This window comes from Lathyrus oleraceus, chromosome 7, assembly GCF_024323335.1.
Source record: "Lathyrus oleraceus cultivar Zhongwan6 chromosome 7, CAAS_Psat_ZW6_1.0, whole genome shotgun sequence".
Taxonomy (NCBI): domain Eukaryota; kingdom Viridiplantae; phylum Streptophyta; class Magnoliopsida; order Fabales; family Fabaceae; genus Lathyrus; species Lathyrus oleraceus.
In genome coordinates this window covers 463,475,391-463,497,075 of record NC_066585.1, presented here as the reverse complement: position 1 = coordinate 463,497,075, position 21,685 = coordinate 463,475,391, and positions in this window count along the sequence as shown.

Genomic DNA, 21,685 nt, shown 5'->3' with positions numbered 1-21,685 from the left:
TTTGGAGTGAGAAGAGACAGTAGGTTCTGTCGAGCGTGGTTGACCCTGCACATAAGAGATATTAGAGACCACGTAGTATTTCTCTTAAGAAGTCACGAGAGTAAATAAGAATGCTTCAGATAGGGGCATACCGAAGAACTGGGTTTCCTCAAGACTTGAGCGATAGGGCGCCCATCATCGTCAGAGGATTTCTCAGGAGAAGCCTACAAGAAGAGAGAGGATGGCTAAGAGTAAAAACAAAAGACTAAAAGGAATAGTGATTCAGCCAGAGTCGAACCTGAGCCTCCTGTGTCGAAGGAGTAGGTTGGTTAGCAGAGGCAGAACCTGCAGGATTTAGAGGGATCGCTGCGAATAAACAAAAGAAACGCAAGTGAGCGACGAAATCCAGTTAGAAGGGAGTGGTCAAATTTCGGAGAAGTGTTACCAAGTTGTGTGGTTTCGAACACGCTAACATATTGAGGATCAATATGAAGCGGCCCTGAGTAGTCAGGCAGATAATACTTCCTTGGGACCACTCTGTCGACCTTTTTCTTGGAGGCATTTTGCACGTATAAAATGAGACAATAAAACCACACCGAAACCAAATGGCCAAAGGCCAAAACCAGAGGGCTAGATGGAAGAGGAGGGAACTTGAGGTTCCCAAAGTGGAGGGCGTAAAGATACTTGTTCTTCACGTGACCAGGGATTTTGAGTTTTGAAAGCCGGTATGTTAGTTTCGCTTTTAGTTCGACCGCAGCCGCCCAGATGGTCCCACGAAGATTATCTGGTCGATACACAACTTGGAAATAATTCTGGAAAGCACGAATCTGTTTGACATGAAGAGCCTTACATTTGGTCGATTTCGCCTACAAACAAACAAAAGCCTCAATTAATTCAGAAAGTTTGGCATCAGGAGCGCCAACATAAAGGGTAAAATACGACTGCCACCAATCACTGAATTCTTTGGTACAGTAGTAGGCTGGTCGAAAAGGAAGAGAAGGGAGACGTAGTAGGTTTTTCCAAATAGACTCGAGTTCCTCTTCGATCTCGCTCCAAGGTTGACCGCAGAGGATATTGGCAAGTAGTTCTTGAGATGAGAATAGAGGCTTGGGAACAAATTGGCAAAGGCCAAATTGCCTGGCCACAAGGTTAGGCTGGTAAGCCACTAAACCAGGATTGCTGCTGGAGGTCTCAGCCGACAGGAAGCGAGGGACCAGAAAACGCCTCCAAATGAGGAAGGCCCCATCTCTGTGTTCCCCGTCAGTCGGAGGGAAAGGCCTGGTGAGCCACTCAGGTGTAAGAACAAAAATAGTTCTACAATAGATTCCATGATTTTGATGATAACAAAGGATGAAACCAAAAATGGCACCCTAACGAAAAGTTTCTAAGTGTGCAGGGTTCTAAAGGAAGAAGAAATAAATCTGATGATGTCATCAGATGCAAAACAAGATCAGATGCAAAATCTCAAGTATCAGAAGCATCTAAAGAGGAATCTCATTCAAGAAGCCTTGACTCTGGACAAAACTGCAAAGTATCAGAAGCATCTGAACATATGAAGTAAAGTCTAGAAGCTCTGACTCTGAACAAATGCCTTCTGTAAATTCTGAAGTTATCAGCGCCATCTGAACTTTCAAGAGATAACATCAGAAGCTAGTTTCTCCAGATACACAAAGACTCTAATCAGAATTGTTAATCATGATGAAGTAACGTTTAAGCCAAGTTAAAGTTCTGCAAATGGATTTCCTCAATTAGAAAGAGACGTTAATCTCCACTTCCAAGAGAGAAGATACTAATTGTGGTAAGTAGTCACTTCTAAGAGAAAAAGTCTACTGCAGAAGCTATAAATGGAATGGCGTAACTACATCTCAATATCCAACAGATTCAACGCTACTTCAAATCTACTTCAACTCCTATAAATAAGAGAAGAAATCAACATTCAGTAACAACAAGAAATCACTAGCCAAAACTATACTGAAATTATATCACGCTCAAGAAAAACATCTTTGTTCTTCAAAGAATTTCACTAAGCTTTTGCTTATCAAGTGAAAAATTTGTTCTTAAGTTTGTAATATTTGCTTTCTTAGAAGCACTCTAGATTACACATCTTGTATCTAATTTTTTATTTGATTTCCTCAAGTGACTCTTTGCAGTCTGTAGACTTGAGAGGACTAAGAGATTTTCTTCTCTCTTAGGGGTTGTTTGTAATCTTTCAAGATTAGTGGATTAAGTCCTTGTTGAAGGCGAAATCACCTTGGCCGGGTGGACTGGAGTAGCTTTGTGTTATAAGCGAACCAGTATAAAATCATTGTGTGATTTCATTTTGCAAAAGCGCTTGTTTTTCAAACAATTCAAACCCCCCCTTTCTTGTTTTTCTCACCTTCAATTGGTATCAGAGCTCCGGCTCTGTTATTGATTTTCAAATCAAACACTTAACCGTGTAGAGAGATCCAGTGCGAGAAAAACAAATGGCCCACTCAAATGAGAAAGATTCTTACAATGCCAAGCCTCCTGTTTTTGATGGAGAAAAGTTTGATTACTGGAAAGATAGAATCGAAAGTTTCTTTCTGGGTTATGATGCTGACCTCTGGGACATTGTCACAGATGGATACAAACCTCCAACCTTAAATGGAGCTGAAGTTCCCAGAAGCAAAATGTCAGAAGATCAGAAACGTGAGTTCAAAAATCATCACAAGGCCAGAACAATACTTCTAAATGCTATATCATACAACGAATACGAAAAGATCACCAACAGAGAGACGGCTAAAGATATACTTGACTCTCTGAAGATGACCCATGAAGGAAACTCCCAAGTCAAGGAGACGAAGGCTCTGGCGTTGATCCAGAAATATGAAGCCTTCAAGATGGAAGATGACGAAGCTATAGAAGCTATGTTTTCCAGATTTCAAACTCTTATTGCAGGTCTTAAAGTGCTAGACAAAGGATACACGACTGCAGATCATGTTAAGAAGATTGTCAGACGTCTGCCAAAGAAATGGAGACCTATGGTTACTACTCTGAAGTTATCAAAGGATCTGAACAGTATCAGCCTTGAAGAACTTGTTAGTTCTCTCAGAAGCCATGAGATAGAACTAGAGGAGGATGAGCCTCAGAAAAGGAACAAGTCAGTGGCGCTGAAGTCCAGACCTGAAAGACGGAAGTCAGACAGAACCAAAGCTCTCCAGGCAGAAACTGCAGATACTGACGACTCTGAACCTGAAGACTCTGATGATGAAGAAGAACTGTCCTTACTAACCAGAAGAGTTAAGCAACTCTGGAAAAGAAGGAACAACAACAACTTCAGAAGATCAAGACCCAGAGGGGATAGATCAGAGTCAACTTCAAAAGGTAAACCTAATAAAGATATTACCTGTTTTGAATGTAAAGAAACAGGTCATTATAGAAATGAATGCCCCAAGTTGAAGAAAGATAACTCTAAGAAAGAAAGCTTCAAGAAAAATGCCTTCAGAACAAAGAAGGGATTAATGGCCACCTGGGACGATAGTGAATCAGGATCATCAGAATCTGACTCTGATGAACAAGCCAACGTAGCATTCATGGCTACCACATCCAGCAGCTCAGATGAAGAATCTGAAGAGGTATTTTCTGAACTTTCTAGATCTGACTTAGAATCATGTTTATCAGAAACTCTTACCTCTCTTCAGAAATTAAAACAAAAAGTTAAAAGCATTAAAGGCCTTCTTAAAGCAAAATCTGAAGAATGTAGTGAACTTGAGACAACAATTCTAGCACATGAAGATACAATCAAATCTTTAACGTTAGAAAGAGATGGAGCTAAAACAAAAAGCTTAAAATTAGAAGAAGCGTTGTCTCAAGCACCACAAACTTCAAATGAAATTATTTATAAATATGAAGAAGCCTTTCAGAAGTTTCTGAAGAGTGGAATAGATAGGAGTATTATGGCATCCATGATTTATGGAGTAAGTCAGAATAATAAAAGGGGAATTGGGTATGATTCTGATTCTGATAAAACTTCTACCAGTAACCAAATTAAATCACCTTTTTCATACCACTATACACACACACAAGAACACAAATTTAAAAATGCTAGAAGACCCAAAGTTGTAAGAAACTCTGGGAAAACTAATCTGAAAGGACCCAAGAGATTCTGGGTACCGAAAGATAAGATTATCTATGTTGCAGATATCCTATGCAGCAAAGTTCAGACACCAGTCATGGTACCTGGACTCTGGATGCTCGCGACATATGACGGGAAGAAAGTCTATGTTCCAAAGCCTGGAACTTAAAGACGCTGGCTTTGTAGGCTTCGGAGGAGATCAGAAAGGAAGGATCAGAGGCTCCGGAACTATTGGTAATGGTACTCTTCCCTCTATATCTGATGTTCTTTATGTAGAAGGATTAATGCATAACTTGTTATCCATAAGTCAATTAAGTGATAACGGTTATGATGTAATCTTTAATCAAAAAACGTGTAAAGCCATTAGTCAGAACGATGGCTCTGTCCTTTTCACAGGCAAGAGGAAAAACAACATTTATAAAATAAATCTTTCTGATTTAAAAGATCAAAATGTTAAATGTTTAATGTCAGTTCACGAAGAGCAATGGGTATGGCATAGACGCTTAGGCCACATTAGCATGAGGAAACTTTCTCAGCTAACTAAACTTGAGTTAGTCAGAGGCCTACCTAAACTGAAGTTTTCTTCAGATGCTCTGTGTGAAGCTTGTCAGAAAGGAAAGTTTTCAAAAACATCTTTTAAAAAGAAAAATGTTGTTTCTACCTCCAAGCCTCTGGAGCTTCTTCACATTGACTTATTTGGTCCTGTGAAAACAGCATCAGTCAATGGAAAGAAGTATGGACTTGTAATCGTTGATGATTACAGCCGCTGGACATGGGTAAAATTCCTAAAGCACAAGAGTGAGTCTCACTCTGTATTCACCAGTTTCTGTTCTAAAGTGCAAAAAGAATTTGACTCTAAAATTGTTAGAGTCAGAAGTGATCATGGTGGAGAATTTGAAAATAAAGATTTTGAAGAACTATTTGATTCTAATGGAATATCCCATGATTTCTCCTGCCCTAGAACTCCACAACAAAATGGAGTTGTAGAGAGGAAGAATAGGACACTCCAAGAAATGGCCAGAACCATGATCAATGAAACAAATGTAGCAAAGCACTTTTGGGCAGAAGCTGTAAATACAGCGTGTTACATTCAGAATAGAATCTCTATTAGACCTATTCTGGATAAGACTCCCTATGAACTGTGTAAGGGAAGAAAACCCAACATTTCATATTTTCATCCTTTTGGATGCATTTGCTTTATATTAAATACTAAAGAACATCTGAACAAGTTTGATTCCAAAGCACAGAAAGGTATTATGTTAGGATACTCAGAACGCTCTAAAGGCTACAGAGTATACAACACAGAAACCAAAATTGTGGAGGAATCAATTCATGTTAGATTTGATGATAAGCTTGACCCTGAAAAGTCAAAGCTAGTTGAAAAGTTTGCAGATTTAGAGATCACTCTGGTAGAATCTGAGAAAACTCCAGAAGCAACTGTCACTCCAGACTCTGAAGAAATTAAATCTCCAGAAATTCCAAGGAAAGTCAAGAGTCGTAGCAACGTATCTGAAGATTTGATTTTGGGAAACAAAGATGAACCTGTTAGAACCAGATCTACCTTCAGAACTTCTGAAGATATTCCTCTGGGACTAGTGTCTCTGATTGAGCCTACGTCCTGTGATGAAGCTCTTCAAGATAATGATTGGGTGGCAGCTATGCAAGAAGAGTTAGATCAATTCTCCAAGAATGATGTCTGGGATCTCGTTCCTAAACCCAGAGGCACTCATGTCATTGGAACCAGATGGGTTTTCAGAAACAAACTGAACGAGAAAGGAGAAGTTGTCAGAAACAAAGCACGACTGGTAGCTCAAGGTTATAGTCAACAAGAAGGTATTGATTATAATGAAACTTTTGCTCCAGTCGCGAGGTTAGAATCTATTCGTCTTCTTGTATCTTTTGCTATTAATCATTCTATCAAATTATACCAAATGGATGTCAAGAGTGCATTTCTTAATGGTTATATTTCAGAAGAAGTGTATGTTAATCAACCTCCTGGTTTTGAAAATTCAAACTTTCCAGAACATGTTTTCAAACTTAAAAAATCTTTATATGGACTAAAACAAGCCCCCAGAGCTTGGTATGAACGTCTGAGCAATTTTCTTCTGGAACAAAATTTTATCAGAGGGAAAGTTGATTCTACACTCTTCTGTAAAAATCATGAAAATGATCTCATGATATGCCAAATTTATGTTGATGACATTATTTTTGGTTCTGCTAATATCTCTGTTTGCCAAGAATTTTCTAAGTTAATGCAGGCAGAATTTGAAATGAGTCTAATGCAAGAACTAAAGTTCTTTCTGGGAATTCAAATCAATCAAACTCCAGAAGTCACGTACATTCATCAAAGTAAGTACATTAAAGATGTTCTGAAGAAGTTTGATATGTCTGAATGCAATTCTGCAAAGACTCCCATGCATCCAACTTGCATTCTGGAAAAGGAAGAGGTAAGCAACAAGGTTTGTCAGAAGCTCTATCGAGGTATGATAGGCTCTCTTCTCTATCTGACTGCTACTCGTCCTGATATTCTCTTTAGCGTCTGTCTTTGTGCCAGATTCCAATCAGATCCTAGAGAATCTCATTTAACAGCTGTTAAGAGAATTCTTAAGTATCTGAAAGGAACTCCTAACCTGGGCCTGATGTATGAGAAAACATCAGAGTATAGGCTTTCTGGTTATTGTGATGCAGATTATGCAGGAGATAGAATAGAACGTAAAAGCACATCTGGAAATTGCCAGCTTCTGGGAAACAACTTAATCTCCTGGGCTAGCAAAAGACAGTCAACAATTGCTCTATCAACTGCAGAAGCAAAATATATCTCAGCGTCACTATGCACAACTCAGATGCTCTGGATGAAACATCAGCTAGAAGATCTACAAATCTTTGAGAGTAACATTCCTATTTTTTGTGATAATACTGCTGCTATTTGTTTAAGTAAGAATCCCATTCTACATTCCAGAGCCAAACACATAGAAATAAAACATCATTTTATTAGAGACTATGTTCAGAAAGGGATAGTAACGCTGAAGTTCATTGATACAGAACATCAATGGGCAGATATCTTTACTAAGCCTCTAGCTGAAGATAGATTTCTTTTCATCTTAGAAAATCTGAACATTAAAAATTGTCCTGAGTAAAATTTGGCTCTGAACATGTAAAATGAGACTCTGATAAAAACAAATACACTTCTGCCTCTGACTCTGATACTTCTACCAAGTTAAGAAGATATCTGAGTTAGAAATCTTCAGAAATCCTTTGGTATTCCTGAAGATCAGAAACATCAACACGTGGGGAACATGCGTCTAACCCTAGAACTTCTAGACAGCTGTCAAAAGAAATCAAAGGTCAGAACGCTTGAAATCTCCTCGAGCAGTGTGCTTACTGTTGGGATTAGACATTCATTAATGAGCTGTAATCATTTTTCCCCCAAACGTGCTATTTTGGTTTTTGTGCTAACGCTGGTATGTGTGTCGTTTTGCATGTGTTTTTACCCTTAGTATATAAACACTTTCTCTCACTTTTCACACTTATCACTCTCACTCACTCTAAAACCCTAAACCCTCTCTCGAAGTTTTCTCTGCAACCTTCTCAGTTCTTCATCTTCTTCATCAATCTTCGTCATGAATCCTCAAGAGCAAGAAGTTTTTAACTTCTCCCAACAAATGGAAGCCGCTTCTAACCCCCAAACCTCAAACACTCAAACACCCATGGTTGTAGACGTTACCACAACCCCAGTCTACAAAGAACCTCACATTTTGGAACGCGAACAACACATTCATCTTTCAACTCCCTTTGAAGGTTTGGATGTACTGTGTGAATCGCTGGTGGATTTTGAGAATTTAAGAAGAAACGGTGTTGATCTTACTGAAGATCTTCGCAAGCAAGGTTGGGAAACCTACTTCAACAGGCTTTATGGTCCAATCTATCCTCTTCTGGTGAAGGAATTCTGGAGATGTGCAGATGCTGATGATGAGTTCATTGTTTCTTTTGTTCTGGGAGTGAAGATCATTATCACAGAAGCGTCTATTGCTTCTTTGCTGAATATGGAGAAAGCTGGAGGTAAGAGGATTTACAACATTCCTCCAAGGTCCAAGCGCATCACAGAAGTCATTAACCCTACAATCTTCAAAGCAAACGTTGAAGGAAACCCATCTAAGAACAAGGAGCTTCATCAGAACCTCCGAGTTTGGCTGAAGATTATTCTGGGAACAATCCATCATCGTCCAGCCTCCAACTCTTCAGATTACATAAATGCTGACCAGAAATGCATCCTCTACTGTATTCAGAAGGGTATTCCAATCAACCTCCCTGTTCTCCTCTTCAGATATCTGAGGGATTCAGTCAGAGAAACAAGGAATAATATGAAGCCCAGATCCTACATTCCTCTGGGAAGATTGCTCTCTGACATTTTCATTGAGCATGGGCTGGTAGATGCTCTGGAGAAGACCAGATGTATGGATGATCTGGCAATTGACGTTGGAAAGCCTCTGAATGCCAAAAATCTGAGGAGTATGGGAATCATCAAAGACATCAGAGTCAAGCCCACTATGAATGTGACCTGGGAAGCTCTGAAGGATCAGAGGAAGATGCCTCATGGCCTTGAAAGGTTCTTCAAGAATGAACCCAGAGATGCCATTGCTATCTACCTTCAGGATCGTCTGGATGAAGGCATTGATATCTCTGATTTCCGTCTTGAAGACTGTCTGGACTCTGTAGAAGATCTGGTCAGATACAAAAGAGGTCTTTCTGAGAAGAAGATAGCTGAGGAAGCAAGGAAGGCAAAGAAAGCCAGACTTGGAGAAACCTCTGGCACCAAAGTTTCAGCTCCTCTGAATGTCTCTTCTGGTAAGTCCATTCCTCCTGTCTCTTCTGAATCTGTAATGGCTTCCTCTAACCCTCTCTCCTCTCAACCAATATATACCACCGCTGAAATACCACCCTCAATCACCAGAACCTCTCAACCTCCACCTGTTCTAAAAATTGCCCGTAATTTCACAACAACCTCTGACCCTAATCAACTATATCACCACAGCTCCTCCTCATCCTCTGAATATGAATCACCCCCTTACCTTTCCCCTTCTTCTGACCAAGAGTTATCTGATCATGAGTCCTCTGATCAAGAACACTCTGACCCAAACTCCCCAACAATAGCTGAAATTTATGCTAAAAATTTCGCTCCATAACCCACAAGACAATCTGAAGTAACCTCTCCCCTCCGAACTTCTCTTCCCCAACAAACAACCACCATCTCCTCTGAAAATCAAACCTCACTTCCACCACAACAGACAACCACCACACCCTCTGAAACCCAACCACCTGTGATTCAACCATCTGAACCTTATATCACTCCACCAATTATTCCCGCTGTACCTGGACCAGACTCTGACCCTTTAGACCTAAATCCACTATATGCTTCATCCCCTAGTCTTCAACCAGACGCAGATTCTGAACTTCAAGCAGAATCTGAACCTCAACAATCTGAACCTCAACAAACTGAACCTCAACCTCTAAATCTCAGCCCTCAAAACTCTCCACCTCATTCACCTGAACCTGAACCTGAACTTACCATACCTACCCTTGAGGAGGCCATTATACAGGTTGCAGAAGCTTCAGTCCAGAAGATCAAGTCTCTGGCTAAAAACTCTGAAGTTAGTGATGATCCTAAATCTGTTAGGACACACTGGAACAGAGTCATTAGTTGGATGACCTCTGAGTCTTATAGGCTGAAGAGTATCTCTGAACAAGTCAGAAATGGCTACATCAGAGACTCTGAGGAAAGACTCCAAGAGAGACTGGCTAGAGAAGCTGAGGCCAGAAGGTTAGAGGAAGAGAGACTGGCTAGAGAAGCTGAGGCCAAGAGATTAGAGGAAGAAAGATTGGCTAGGGAAGCTGAAGAAGAAGCTAAGAGGTTGGAAGAAGAACGCCTGGCAAAGGAAGCAGAACTTCTAAGGATTCAGGAAGCTGAAGCCAAGGCTAAGGCAGATGCAGAAGCCCAAGCTGAAGCTGAAGCTGAAGCTCAGCAAGCTCTGATTCAGGGGGAGTCTTCCTCTGCGATCCCTCTGATTCTTAACACTCTGAAGGAAATCAAGCAAGATCAGCAAGAGATCAAGAAAGATCAGAATGAGCTTCGTGCCAGGATGGACAAGCAAGATGCTCTGAACGAAAACATCCAGAACATGTTTGCCATGTTGCTTCAGAGACTTCCTCAACCTCCAAACCCTTAGGCACTTAGGATTTATTTTTTGTTTGTTTGCCTAAGTGTTTTTGCTTCTGTTTTTTCTTTTTTAGCTCTGATATTCTGTTGAATCTAATGTTTTTGACTGTTGTTTGCCTTTGTGCTGTTTAATGAAATGTTTTTCTCTCTATTATTCTCTTTATTTTTTATGCCTTTTTGATTATGCCAAAAAGGGGGAGAAATTATTAAATAGCTCTGATGAAAATTATGTCTAAAACCTTAAGCATTCTGCAACAATTATAGAATTAGTTCTGATATAAATAGCTCTGATTAAATAATAGCTCTGATTAAATAATAGCTCTGATTAAATAACTCTAACTTTAAAGTTAAGCATTTGCAGAAAGTTTTCAGAAACCTAATTACTGGAAAGCTCTGGTAAGAACTTCTGAACTCCCTAGCGCTAACTCAGGGGGAGCTTTTGTTTATCTGATCTAATATTTTTCATGTTTCATCTGATAATTTTATTTGTTTTGTCATCATCAAAAAGGGGGAGATTGTAAGAACAAAAATAGTTCTACAATAGATTCCATGATTTTGATGATAACAAAGGATGAAACCAAAAATGGCACCCTAACGAAAAGTTTCTAAGTGTGCAGGGTTCTAAAGGAAGAAGAAATAAATCTGATGATGTCATCAGATGCAAAACAAGATCAGATGCAAAATCTCAAGTATCAGAAGCATCTAAAGAGGAATCTCATTCAAGAAGCCTTGACTCTGGACAAAACTGCAAAGTATCAGAAGCATCTGAACATGAAGTAAAGTCTAGAAGCTCTGACTCTGAACAAATGCCTTCTGTAAATTCTGAAGTTATCAGCGCCATCTGAACTTTCAAGAGATAACATCAGAAGCTAGTTTCTCCAGATACACAAAGACTCTAATCAGAATTGTTAATCATGATGAAGTAACGTTTAAGCCAAGTTAAAGTTCTGCAAATGGATTTCCTCAATTAGAAAGAGACGTTAATCTCCACTTCCAAGAGAGAAGATACTAATTGTGGTAAGTAGTCACTTCTAAGAGAAAAAGTCTACTGCAGAAGCTATAAATGGAATGGCGTAACTACATCTCAATATCCAACAGATTCAACGCTACTTCAAATCTACTTCAACTCCTATAAATAAGAGAAGAAATCAACATTCAGTAACAACAAGAAATCACTAGCCAAAACTATACTGAAATTATATCACGCTCAAGAAAAACATCTTTGTTCTTCAAAGAATTTCACTAAGCTTTTGCTTATCAAGTGAAAAATTTGTTCTTAAGTTTGTAATATTTGCTTTCTTAGAAGCACTCTAGATTACACATCTTGTATCTAATTTTTTATTTGATTTCCTCAAGTGACTCTTTGCAGTCTGTAGACTTGAGAGGACTAAGAGATTTTCTTCTCTCTTAGGGGTTGTTTGTAATCTTTCAAGATTAGTGGATTAAGTCCTTGTTGAAGGCGAAATCACCTTGGCCGGGTGGACTGGAGTAGCTTTGTGTTATAAGCGAACCAGTATAAAATCATTGTGTGATTTCATTTTGCAAAAGCGCTTATTTTTCAAACAATTCAAACCCCCCCTTTCTTGTTTTTCTCACCTTCATCAGGACCCTCAATTCGACGGCTGAAAGGAGCCATAGAGGGTAGGAAATCGACATGAGTCAACATGATGTTAAATAGAAGTCGAAACACTTGAAGGTCCGAGAATTTTTTGTCGATAGGTGTCAGGGGGATCAACCGCTTCCAGATAAGATGTCGTTCCTCTGGGGGATACGCAACCCTCCTCATTCCGTAGGGGGCTATATATTTGGTGAAAGTGGCATTGAGCCACAACTGCAAAAACCAGAAAGGGCCATGGACCAACACGTTTTTCTTTCTGGAGTTCTCGGGGTTGAAGAGCCTAATTTGGCAGACAACCTCAGATAGAGACTCATAGAGAGAAGCCAAAATTAGTTGGCCCAAGGTAATTCACGCTCTTGGTGCAGTTGGGTTGCCAGGAGAGCAAAGTGCTTGGCTACCTGCATGGATCTAGAACAGAAGACAAAGCGGGACAACCAAAGGGTCAAAAAAGCCACATGTTCTTCGTCGGTCACAGGGCCTGCAGAAGTGGCATGATGATCAATAAAATTATTGTATGTTGGCTTGCGAGAGTCGCCAACGTCGAACCTCAAGGGAACTGGCACTACAGCTTCGCAGTCGAAGAATTCGCCAGTCGGTTTCAAGCCAGTGATGGCAGCAATGTCCAGAAGTGTCGGCGTGATCATGCCACATTTAGTATGGAAGGAGTTGGTCGAACTCTCCCAGAACTAAGGGCAGCTAATAACATGCCACAAGACTGAGGAAGGCCACAACGGGCAATCTGTAAAATGGTATAGATGCCTGTCCTTTTCCAGTGGTCGATTTTTTCTGATTCCAATCGGTCCATCCAAGCGCAAAACTTAGGACAATTTCTGGGAGGAGCAGTCCTGAAGTTCCTGTCGACGTATCGAAGGGAGAAGGGTTTTTGAGAGGAAATCACAGGTTCAGAAATGTGACTGGCGGGGAAAAGGGAAGAGTCGTTTCTAGTAATCTCTGGATGTCGGTTTTCTGGGAGAGGACCTAAGAATGCTAAGGGTTCATTAGCCAAAGAAAGAGGAATCAATACCTGAGAACGCCAGATTTTCTCATTTTCTTCTGCAAACGGAGGCTCAGGAACATACTCCCTACCATCAATGTTGATGGGATGTGTGAGTTTAGCAGCAGAAGGTTTGTTGGAGCTTGCCATGGGGAGAATAGAAGATTTTTTCATTGTAGAGAAGAAGAGTTTTTCACAGAGCGCTGACGATAAGTAAATGCTGAAGCAAGAGGGCGAAAAACGAGATGAAGAAGAAAGAATAAGGGTTTTATAGAGTTCAAACCCTGAGCAGAGAAGAGTGAGCGGTTGAACTTCCTTTTTCGACACGTATGCCCACGTTCCCACGCTTACAGACACATGGTGGAGATAAGGTAAGCGAAAAGACAAACACGTTTTAGTCATAAATACACGAAATGGCGTAGATGTGATTTTGTGCGTCTCGAGGGAAAAAGGAAACGTCCGTCATGATTACATGACGTCATCAACATGGGGTGAACAGAGGCCCCCACCAAGTAGAAGTGGAAACAGTGAGGGGTAAATCGACGTTTCAGAGATGCCATCATCTCACTAACCTCGACAGTCGAAAATGGCCTCTCTGGGGGGCATCTTGTTACCACGAAAAATCTCTAAGGCATGCTGAAAGCATAGTTAATGACAGAGTACTGTGAATTTGGGGGTTATACCCCATCAAAGGATGAAGAGGTGTTGGAGGCAAGCAAGAGTAGGAAAAACACAAATCGAAGGATGAAGTCGACAAGGAAAGTTGGCCCGGTCGAAAGGCCATTTGGTCGACCAACGTAAAGTTTGGGACTTAAAGGTTTTTAGGTAAATGTGCAGAAGACAGTATCGCCCTAACGTCTGGGCGGGAGAAATTTGAAATTTAAAATAACCAGCAGTTACAAACAGAATAAGAGCGCCAGAATGTGGAGCAGTTAGCAAGACATGGGTGCAACGGTTGGGCAGATCGTGTGACATAACATCTGCTAGTTTCTAGGAATCTTAGCTTATGAGCAGTTCCTCTAGTTTTGTATAAATAGAATGTCCCACAAGGGGCTCACGGTGTTCACTTTGTACTGAAAATCACTTGTAAGAAAACTTCTCATTCCCAGCGCGAGGAAGCAAGAGTTTTTGAGAAGTGCTATGTACGTGAATCACCACATTTATTTCAATGCAACTTCCTTACTTTTCAATTGTTCCCATTGAACATTTTATCTTAATTTCATTTACTTTTGAGTTATCATTTTACGTTGTCGTTTACGCTGTCGACACTGATTCTATTACGATAATAGAGTTTACCAAAAGCGTGTTCGTCGTATACCTCTTTTGAAGGTTATAGCGTTGTCGATCACGAGTCACCTATAGGCGATAACATTATCTAAATCGTTAGTGTGGAAAAACCCTACGCTTGTTCGACACTTTGTTAGGAGCCGTTCCTCACAAAGTCATTCTGTCGAGTTGGACAAGCCTCACTTGCACTAGCACATGTCCTAGGATCAACTGGTCGATCCTGCAAGTAACCCTTTGTTTTAAAGCCTAGGGAGGACCAACGGTTGTTTACCAATTTCCACAGTAAACACCACCGCGCTTTTATTGTTTCCAAGGGAAAAGGGAAAAGTACGAACAAAACCCAAAAGTAAGAAGTTTTCAAATCAAAACTAATAAAATGCCATAGATTACAGGTAAGGGGTTGGTTACACAGAGGGAAGGTGTTAACACCCAAAGTGTCCTAGGTACTCCTATGGAGCCCTTTCTTGTGTGCATATGTATTTTGTAAAAATGATGTTTACAAACAAATAGAATGGGGGGATGAGAAAAGAATTCATTAATTATATTTTTGTGTTTGAAAAGACCTTCGGACTTGTGCCTACGTACCAACATAAAAATAAGGGATCAAAACATCGTAATTCGCGATACAAATTTCAAAGTGGATGCATTGCTTTTAACAAAAATTAGGTTTGAAAAGCACAAAGGCCTAGAAAATGGTTTGAATGAGTTAGTTCTTTTTGGCTTTTGAAAATTTTAAGTCGATTATAGTTAAGTTTATTTACAAGTTTGATTTAAGAAAAGAAGTTTAAAATGCAATGGCATAAGACCAAAGTTTCTAATTTGAAAAGGGTCTAAGTTGAGAAAAAAACAAGTACAAACAAAGAAATTTTTAAAAGGAGGGAGAGATTTTGAAATTAAAGAGACGGGGAGGAGATGAAGAGGCTAATCCTAAGCACAAAATTAAAAGTTAAGAGTTGAAAAGATCTGACCAATGGGCTGCAATCCAATAGACAAAAATGTCATATAGAAACCCAAATTCCCTTGGACATTGGAATTAAGCAACAACCAAAGCACACCATATTAGATTGAAGAGCAAGGCATCAAATAAAGATAGCCATATACAAGCTTAGCCATTCCATGATCTTCTTTTAAATTTTCCCATATAGTAGATGAATTCCATAATGCCATAAGTCACAGGTTCAAAATAACAGCTTCACAATGATCATGTTGCAGATGAACTCAAATGGATCTTTAATGATGTATCAGATGAAGTTTCAGATTACAAGCACTTGATTACATGAAAGTTGGCATTGGTCAAGTCCTTTGCATAGGGAGTATTGCCTAAATTCTAAGTCCAATTGTCTCAGATCAAACCAACAGTCCACACAAGATGTTTTTTAGGGGTTTTGTTCTTATTATGTACATTAATGGCCAAATACTACACAAACATCACAATATACACAAGAAAAATATATCACAAAATATGGTCCAAATGGAGAAAGTGAAAATGACATTAGCATAAACAATTAGAATGGTATGAACAATGGCAAATGAATAAGGCTTAAAAATAAAGGGCATTAAAGTAAATGACTTGAAATTAAATGTTAGTTGTTAATGAGTTAGAAGTAAGTATTGCTTTTCCTTTTTATTTTAAGTCATTCTTTGGAGAACACCCAACCCACTTATCACAAGCATGGATCCTTGAACCAAGACATCTTCCAAAGAAAGAAAAAAAGGCCAAATTTCCACACAATACCATGAAAGAGGGGAGACTTACAATTTCACTAAATAGAATGCTATGCCTTTTGTGTCAAAAATTTAGCGTTATGTTAAGCAATTATAATTGGACTTATGTAGAAGTCACAACTATTTGAGGTCGGACAATAGAATTTTGGTGTTAATGTGTAGCGGAGTATTCGTTACCTTTAGATTTATTGACTAAATAAAAAGTAAATCATACAATTTGAGTCACCACCACACTTCTATTTATCCAAAGGAAAGGTTAGAAAGCGAACAAAAACCAAGTAAGAAGTTTTATCAAATCAAAAACTAATAAAAATGTCAGAGATCTGGGTAAGGGGGTTGGTTATGCAATGGGAAGGTTTTAAGCACGCAAAACATCCTTAGTACTCTAAGGGAGCCCTTTTTGCAAATGTGTATTGTAGGTTGGTATTTATGAAAGTATTTGCGCAAACATGATTGGGGAGATGAGAAGAGAATATACATATTATTTACAATTTTGTTGTTTGAATGGATAAACCCATTGCCTACGTACCATCACAAAGGTAGGATTAAAACCTCGTAGTTCGGGGTAAAAAAAAATCTCAAAATATTGGTGAATTGATTTGATCAAGAGCCTTAAGGTCTTTTGTTATCAAAGGGAGAAAACTTAACCTAAACCAACAATCCACCATGTGAGGAGAGCTTCAACATACTAGTGAGGGATCCACCCTATAATAAGTATGGAAGACTTATAGTCCAATCACTAAGGATAAGGTGAGGTTTACATCAACCACTATGATAACTTAAACCTAATGACTAATGTTTATGAAAAGGGTTTTAACAAAGGTGGCCATTGGAACCACAAAAACAACTTTAAGTGAGTTGTATTTACAAGTTAGAAGTGTTCACAAAAATGAAGTCAAAGTTGGCTGAAGGTTCATTCAACATAAGCATTAATGAAAAGAGTTTGAAAAATCAAAGGCATATGGCCTAGGTTTCTAGTTTTGAAAACAATGTCAATGTTTGCACAAAATGAGTTTGGCTTGGGTTAGAGTGGAGAGAAGAAGAGAAGGGCTAGTCCTAAACATGCAAAGATGAGAGAAGAGATAAAACCCTTGGAGTTCCTTTCTTGAGATCATAAAGATGATCCAAGATGCTCCTTTCCTTTGGACTTAGCAAACAACAAGCAATCAAGACAATTAAACATTCAAGCTCCTAGGATCTCCATTTGGCTTGTCTTTCTCTTAACTTGGCTATTCATGACAATGGTCCTTCTTACTATCTCAAGTTTGGAATCCCTATCACACAAGAACAAACAATCAAAAAGTTCACAATGCAATAAGAGGAATGGATAAAGAAAGAGTTTTAGATTAGGGGTCCTTTCAAGTCAACTTCAAGATTAAGCATTCTAAAGGCATGATGCTTAGTTGCTCTTGAACAAATTTAGCATTCTAAAGGCATGAGGCCTAGTTGCTCTTGAACTCCATTAAGCATAGGTAAGGTCCTAAGTCTAAGTCCTTTCTCCTTTTTGCATTGGGTACACACAAACAATCACAAAACAAACACAAAGCAACAATATATTTATATACAATAATAAGCTCAAATGAGCAAAAGGAAAATGGCATAAACATAAACATGAGCTCAAATGAGCAAAGGGAAAAGGCAATATGAATAAATGAGCAAGAAATTAAATTGCATTAAAGTAAAATGCAAGAATTAAAGGCTTGAATTAAAAGTTAGTAATTAGTAGTTAGTGTTAGTGTGCCATAAGGAAATTTAGCGCTATGTTAAGCAATCGTAAGTGGACTAATATAGTAGTCACACCTATCTGAGGCCGATCAATAAAACTATAGGCAAATAAAGACAAGTTAGAGATCATGACTAGTAAGCCAAGCTCTTACAACTTGCCATGCCCAAAGAAAAGAATGAAAGGCCTTGTATGGATTTTAGGTTTTTTGCTTGACCAAGAAGCAACCTATCTTGGACACAAAGCAATTCACTTTATCTTTGATCAAGTTGAATTTGATTTGGATCAAAGAAGGTTAAGCCTCTCATATGTCAAGACTAACCTCAAATCATTAACTCATTGGCCAAAATAAAAAGAAGAAGATGAAGATGAAACGAAATGAAATGAATAGAAAATGAGAATTCAAATGACATAATCAAAATACAATGGTCAAAGGTGAATGGAATCAACATCAACCAATGGTAAACAGAAGTGAAATGAAGATTAGAAGTCAAGAAAGGTCAAACATATTTTTGGCATTTTTTGGAATTAAAATAGTACATAAAATAAAATGAACAAAGCATGGTCAAACTTCAAATTCAATTCAAATCAACTTGGATAAGTCCAATTGAATCATCATAAGTCTAACATGGTCAAACAAAGTTTGACAAATTTTTTCAACATTTTTTGAAAACAGAAACTATTTTAAAACAATTAAAAATCAAGAAAAATAACACAAATGAACTAAAATTTCAAATAAATCTCAAATCAATTAAGAAATTGATGAGAATATTTTTCATAGACTTATCATGATCCATAAGTGCTAAGAAAATATTTTTGGAATTTTTGAATATCAAAAAGTAATTAAAATGAATTAAAAACTATTAAAAACAAAATAATTCACAAAAAATATTAAATGGAATCACAAAAATAATTAAAAATCAAATTATGAAACTAGATTTTAAAAGAAATTTTTTGCAATTGGTCCCATATTTTTGTGATTCCAAATAAAAGAGTTATGAATTTTTGAAAATAAATGGAGTAAAAGAAAATAAAACAGAAATTAGGAAAATCTGGAAAATCCACAGCGCTTGGATCCATTTTCATTAATTGACGTGGACAATCCCATGGCTCTGATGCGCGCCCGCATTGTGGTCATTAGTCAAACGCGAAGCAAATTGGATTAAAAAAGGTCAAATGAAGCAAAGGCCAAGATTAGATCCTATGAGCCAGATCTGAAGGCTATGGATGTTCCACGTGGGAATGGTGGTGGAAACCACCGTCTTCTCCGGTGAGCCAACAGAAACCGGCCACCAGTTACAGGTTTTGCAACCTCAACCAAATTACACGTTCCTTATACCAAATTAAAGCTGGGGTGATGTACATCACCCCTGTAACCTTGGATTTCTCTCAAGATCTCTATGGAAGGAGAAATCTGAGATGGAAAATCCAGGTGTTCAATCTGAAACGCAATAATTCACAAAATTAAATCCACCATTGGCTTGCCTCTCACACGAGGACTTCAGAGAACCAAATAAACACAAGCAATTCACAATATACTATGAGATACAGATCAAAACAATTGAGCAATCAACCTTTGGAGAGCAGTTTTGATCAACACGATTCCTTCCAACTCTTGCTTGCAGCTTGATCTTGAGGTATAGTTTGAATGCAAGGCTAAGGAATTAGTATTGAAGATCAACTGATTTTTGTTGAAATTCAAACCTGAAATGAGAAATAAAAAATGAGAATTCCTTTGGTATGGTTGGGTTTCCAATTCTGCAGAGCTTCAAGTTGATTCAAGGATGATATTTGAATGAGGCAAGGCATGTATTTATAGCTGCAGCTGCAAGCAAAGTGCGCCAAACTCGTGTGCATGAAGCTTTGGGTCCTCCATGCATGGGCCTGTACAGGTGCATGTGAGGCCTAAAAGCTGATGGAAATGAATGCTGAACACATACCAAATGAAAATGGACGTGTGATTTGAATGGTATTTGCTTGTGCATGAAGATTCCATGTGAATTTCATATTGGGGCCTAAAAGTTCCCCTCTTCGAAAGTCATACATAAAAAATCCAAACATAGGCATGTGAGTAATGGTTGGAAAGTTCTTGACATAATAAACAAAAGTTATGTTGGTCAAAAATCCATTTGGAGTTTGGAAATTTATGAAAACTGGTCATGATGATGTACAAAACATGTCTTTGAAAAATTGCCAAAACTGACCAACTTCAAGCCCTTCTGTTTCAATGATGCAAGTCTCAAATGGAAAAACCTCCAACATAAAAGTTGTAGATATTTTCAACATCATCAATTTGGACTTATATTTTTCATCATTTGGATTTTTGATGAGAAAGTTATAGGCACTTGAAGTTGGACTTTTTCAAGATTCAATGGCTTTGGTCCAAAGTGACCTATAATGTTTTGTATTATAACATGTGTTTCTTTTAGGATTATGAAATTTTGTCCAACATAAAATTTTAAGCATACATCTTAAGCTTTCCAATGCAATTGGTATCACCTCAAAATAATACAAAATGAAGAAGTTAGGTCCTTGGGAAGTTGACCCAAAATTAGGGTTTCAGTCAAAATGACCTATAATGTTTTGAAATGAATGTTGACCTTCCAAGTTTCAAATGGATTTTTGCAATTGGTCCCATATTTTTGTGATTCCAAATAAAAGAGTTATGAATTTTTGAAAATAAATCGAATAAAAGAAAATAAAACTTAAATTAGGAAAATCTGGAAAATCCACATCGCTTGGATCCACTTTCATTAATTGACGTGGACAATCCCATGGCTCTGAGGCGCGCGCGCATTGTGGTCATTAGTCAAACGCGAAGAAAATTGGATTAAAAAAGGTCAAATGAAGCGAAGGCCAAGATTAGATCATATGAGCCAGATCTGAAGGCTATGGATGTTCCACGTGGGAATGGTGGTGGAAACCACCGTCTTCTCCGGTGAGCCAACAAAAACCGGCCACCAGTTGTAGGTTTTGCAACCTCAACCAAATTACACGTGCCTTATACCAAATTAAAGTTGGGGTGATGTACATCACCCCTGTAACCTTGGATTTCTCTCAAGATCTCTATGGAAGGAGAAATCTGAGATGGAAAATCCAGGTGTTCAATCTGAAATGCAACAATTCACAAAATTAAAGCCACCATTGGCTTGCCTCTCACACGAGGACTTCAGAGAACCAAATAAACACAAGCAATTCAAAATATACTATGAGATACAGATCATAACAGTTGAGCAATGAACCTTTGGAGAGTAGCTTTGATCAGCACGATTCCTTCCAACTCTTGCTTGCAGCTTGATCTTGAGGTATGGTATGAATGCAAGGCTAAGGAATTAGTATTGAAGATCAACTGACTTTGTTGAAATTCAAACTTGAAATGAGAAATCAAAAATGAGAATTCCTTTGGTATGGTTGGGTTTCCAATTCTGCAGAGCTTCAGGTTGATTCAAGGATGATATTTGAATGAGGCAAGGCCTGTATTTATAGCTGTAGCTGCAAGCAAAGTGTGCCAAACTTGTGTACATGAAGTTTTGGGTCCTCCATGCATGGGCCTGTATAGGCGCATGTGAGGCCCAAAAGCTGATGGAAATGAATGGTGAACACATACCAAATAGAAATGGACGTGTGATTTGAATGGTATTTGCTTGTGCATGAAGATTCCATGTGAATTTCATATTTGGGCCTAAATGTTCCCCTCTTTGAAAGTCATACATAAAAAATCCAAACATAGGCATGTGAGTAATGGTTGGAAAGGTCTTGACATAAGGAACAAAAGCTATATTGGGCAAAAATCCATTTGGAGTTTAGAAATTTATGAAAACTGGTCATGAAATTTGATGTACAAAACATGTCTTTGAAAAATTACCAAAAGTGACCAACTTCAAGCCCTTCTGTTTCAATGATGCAAGTCTCAAATGGAAAACCTCCAACATTAGAGTTGTATATATTTTCAAGATGATCAATTTGGACTTAAATTGTTCATCATTTGGATTTTTTATGAGAAAGTTATGGGCACTTGAAGTTGGACTTTTTCAAGATTCAATGGCTTT